The sequence below is a fragment of the Solanum pennellii genome, chromosome 12 (genome assembly GCF_001406875.1).
Source record: "Solanum pennellii chromosome 12, SPENNV200".
Lineage (NCBI taxonomy): Eukaryota > Viridiplantae > Streptophyta > Magnoliopsida > Solanales > Solanaceae > Solanum > Solanum pennellii.
This window is the reverse complement of record NC_028648.1, coordinates 20,107,567-20,112,237: the sequence shown is the minus strand read 5'-3', so window position 1 is coordinate 20,112,237 and position 4,671 is coordinate 20,107,567.

The following is a 4,671-nucleotide window of genomic DNA, read 5'->3' as shown; positions in this document are numbered from 1 at the left end:
GAAGAATGATATGATCATTAAAAAAACTATTTAAAGGCATGAAAAGAAGGACCTTCAATAAAGTTATTGATTTTCTAAGGATTAGAAGCATATGACGTCACTCGACATTCATTAGACCCCACATGTAAAATTACACAAGAATATTGTTGTTGGAGTAATTATTTGGTGAACGGATCTCTTACATTAGTATAAGCAGCCACTAATGCTTGCATTAGGTTAAATGGTTTAGATTACATCTCTGGAGGTGCGGCCCATCCCTTAACCTGCTAAAGTGGGATTCTTTGTGAATTGAACAGGCCTTGGAATGTCTTAATTTAGTACTGATTTTCAATTTCATGGTGCTACCACATTTTTGAAGAATGGAAAGCCAGTATGGCATAGTGAAACTCAATGTTGGCGGAAGAAAGTTTGAAACTACGGCGACAACCTTAGTCGGTGCTGGAAGGAATTCATTATTTGAAGACATATCTAATGAAAATTGGAACCTGCATTCTGATGGAGCGATCACTCAACATTTCATCGATAGAAATACCAATTATTTTTGTGTCCTTTTAAACTTACTCAGAACAAGAGAGGTTATATTCCCCCAATTATGGAGCTTTTTATATGTCTTCAAATGAATATAAATCTCTCATGTTGTAATTAAGTCCCAAAGGAAACCAACATAGTTGGGATTTCTATCGATTATATGTTTAGTGATCGCACCATAATAAAGAAGGTTCCAATTCTTATGAAACATGGCTCAGAAGATTGAATTCAATTTAGCAGCCACTATAGTTCTGGCCGTAATTTAAAACGTTTTTTCCACCAACATTAATTTTCACTTTGTATTTCTGGCTTTCTATTCTTCAAAAATGTCGTGGTACCCTGAAATTCAAAACAAGTTTTAAGTTAAGATATAAAAAGGACAGTTTGATGCATAAAGAATCCCAATTTAGCTGGTTCAAGGATGGCTTGCACCTAAAGATATGTAATGTAGTCAGTTTAACCTAATGCAAGTTTAAATGACTGGTTATGCTAATGTAAGATAGTCGCTTAGAAAAAATTCCTACACCAACAATATACCTGTGTAGTTCCACAAATGGAGTCTCCTGAAGGTTGACTGAACGTAAACCTTAACCCCTTCCACAGAATTTAGGGAGGTTATTTCCAGTAGGGCCACATAAAGTTATTAATGCAACATATAAAGAGAGTAGAGAGAGAACATATAGAGATTAGTTATTCAGTTTAGAAATGGTATTCCTAGAAACAGTGTAAAATATGCTGAATTGAAGAATATTAAAAGCCAAACGGATGAATGGACATTGATAGTTTAACATGCTTTTAATCTTATACTATTTCAAACAAATAATAAGAAAGATTTAACTAGAATCATGGATATAAAATTGAGTTGAAGAATGTGACGATCAATATATAATGTCAAAGGAATTTCTTTGATGCTTGAGGACAAATTAGGCCTGAAAATCAGAGAAAGACGAACAAACGGAAGTTCAGTTTGAACAATTTCAAATCTGAATCCAAATATATTTTAAAGGCGATGAAACGAATAACACGAGGATCAGTTAGAGGTTGAAATAGTGAAAGAAATAATCCTGGAAAACTCATCTTCAGACCAAACAAACTTTCAATAAAAAGAAGTGAAGTAATAATAGAGAAGAAAATGAGAATGAAGCCGAGGAAATCAAAACGAAAATAGGTCCAACACATACAACTTGGAATCGAAATAAAACGTAAATGGTGGAGGAGGTATTACCTTCAAAGGAGACTTGAACAACTCTAAATCTCTTCCATTGATAGTAAAATAAGACTTATGACTTGGAAGCTAAACTAGATGAATGAGTGTATATGGGGTATTTCGATGGTCTCAAAAGCTTTGCTAAAGCTGAATATATATGTATTAATAGATGAAAATAAGATAAGAGTTGGACGAGATTTATGATCTTTTTCAAAGTCCAGACATGCTTCAGACTATACGTGAAATAGGAAAGCTTTTACTGTCCATTTGATATTGGACATCATTGAAACATAATATCGGAAAAAAGGGATGAAGACAAATATGTAGCCTTAAAAATTTGCACAAAAATGGTTGCTTAAGCATCTGTAAAATGGAGAAAGCATTTGAAAAATTTGCCTGAAGTAAAAAAGGAACAGCGGCTCCACTTAGAGCCTAGTACCTTATGATATTAGGTTTATTTGGAAGGAGAGTGGGCTGTTGTAATGGGAGGAAATGAGCTTTTTCTTTCTTCTGTTAAATTGTTTCTGGGCTTTTAACTTAACAACCAATATTATAAGATGAAAATTAATAATTTATAAAATAAAAATATCATTCTTACATCTCTATGCCAATATAGGATATGAATTTATAGTTAAATACATCTATTTATATCTACATTCTCTTCTACAAATATATATTTCCTTAATAGCATAAACTCCTTACTTGAATGTTAAATTACTATAGTATTCATAACTTAGGTTGTGACTTTTCAAAAGAGTTGTGGATTTTTCAAAAATGTTACTTTTTCAAAAAGTTTTGACTTTTTAAACGTGTTGTGACTTCTCGAAAAGGTCATGATTTTTCACATAAGGCGCAAAAAATATTTCATCATACTACATTTTTTTTCTACTAATAGAGGGGCTTCCTCTCATTTTTCAACCACATTTTTCTAATATTTTGCTCTTCTTCTACTTCTTATTATTCTTGAGTTTTAATTTTTTCTATCTGAATTATTGTTGTTGAATGAGTTCAAAGTTTATCAGAAAATGTAGTACCACTATTCTGTTGAAATAAGTAATTCTATCCTAAGATGGTTTATTCCATAACCTCGAGTATTGGGGGGAAATACAATTTTTATGATTAAATGTGTCGATCATGCTTTTGAAAAAATGTACCCCTATAATGACCTATGCAATGGGACATAGCTGGTTTATAGAGTCTTTGACGAGAATATTATCCATGAAGAAAAAACAACATGTCAATATGCTACAAAACAAGATGTTTATAACAACAATATAACTATAACAACCCCTTCCCCTTTCTAAACAGATATTGCTTACGACTTGAAATGTACGGTAGAGAACAACGTACCCAAGTTATACTATTTAAAATGGCAAAAATTCACTAGCCTTCAGCGTTCAAGACTACAAATAATTTATATTACTAAAGATTTACTCTCTATTTATACCTAAAACCACTAACACCAGATGGACTCTACCGCATAGGTCTGTTGTCTTATTCATCCTAACTTTTACACTTATCTTATTGTAATGCTTCATAACGCCAAATACAAGAAAGAATTACATGATTGCATATACATACCAATTGATGATTCCTTTCAGTTTATACATTAGGTTTGTTTTGAAAGAAAATGCGCCGATCATGTTGCTAAGAAAACTAGACCCCTTAAATGGTTTATGCAGTGGGACAAGGTTGATTTTTATAGACTTTGACGAGAATTTCATAGGTCATTTTGCCACAAACAAGGTGTCTACTTCAACAATACAACTATCACACCCCTAGGGGTCTGTAAAAATCGATTCGACCAATAAACTGAATAGAAAAAAGTATTACTAGTTTATTGAAATTGGATTATTGGGTTGGCGATTTCTTAATGGTTTTTTAAAAAAGAATTATAATGTTATCGGTTCGGTATTGGTTTTAGATATTCAGTTATTTGGTAAATCGATAACCATTAAGAGTTTAGACTATAGTAAATTAATATTTTGAAAATACATATATATTAGTAAATATTATTCTCAATATCTTAATAGTTATGTAATTTTCATTTATCCATCAATGCATACTTCGTTGTGACTTATAGATCACAACTTTATATTATAAAAATTGGCAAACCTAAATTAAGAATTATATTCCTCTTTAATTGTCTTTGTGTTACACATCAATAGTTTTTTTCATGTTTATTGTTATTATTTTTATTTTATGGTCTTTTGTAAAATTACATGATTGTCTTGTAATGTCTAATTTATTAGAGAAGTCTTATATTTGGTTATAAGTATATTCTTATTGGTTAAACCGAAAGCCGAACAGTTTAGGACCAAATACAATAAAGAATTAAAATATTCTAAAGGTCAAACGATAAAGGTCAAAGGATATCCAATGTATAAATATACCTACATTGGCATGCTTTCTCGCATGAAAAACTATGTATTGCACTATCTAGAGGAATCCTATGCTAACAACAAAAAGTGTAAGTCCTAGCTGAATAACAAATTGATGCATGATACGCTCAAATTTAATTCTCGAAAAGAAGGAAAAGTTGTCGCGTCAAGTAAAGAACCCAACTAATGAGGTTGGGATCGTTCCCAAGATGAAAATGGTTCAGACTTAACTTTATTCTATTATTACTTCTATTCGGTCAATTATTTCCAGAAAACAAATAACTAAAGGGAGTTTCTATTAATAAAAACAATTAGCTAAATTAAAGTTAGCAAGAGACAGGTTCAAGTATTAGAGTTTAATCAAGTAATGAGAGTAACAAGGGCGTAAGTGTTCCCCACAGGCTCCTAACTCGATATTCTAGCTATAATAATCCTTCCTAGTATCTTGCATGTAAAGTGATAGGATAGGTATCTCTAAATCCTTGGTCCGGCATCTAGAGAATTTCACTCTGCACCTTGGTTCGTTTACGTGTGTGATTTACTAAACCTTATCTT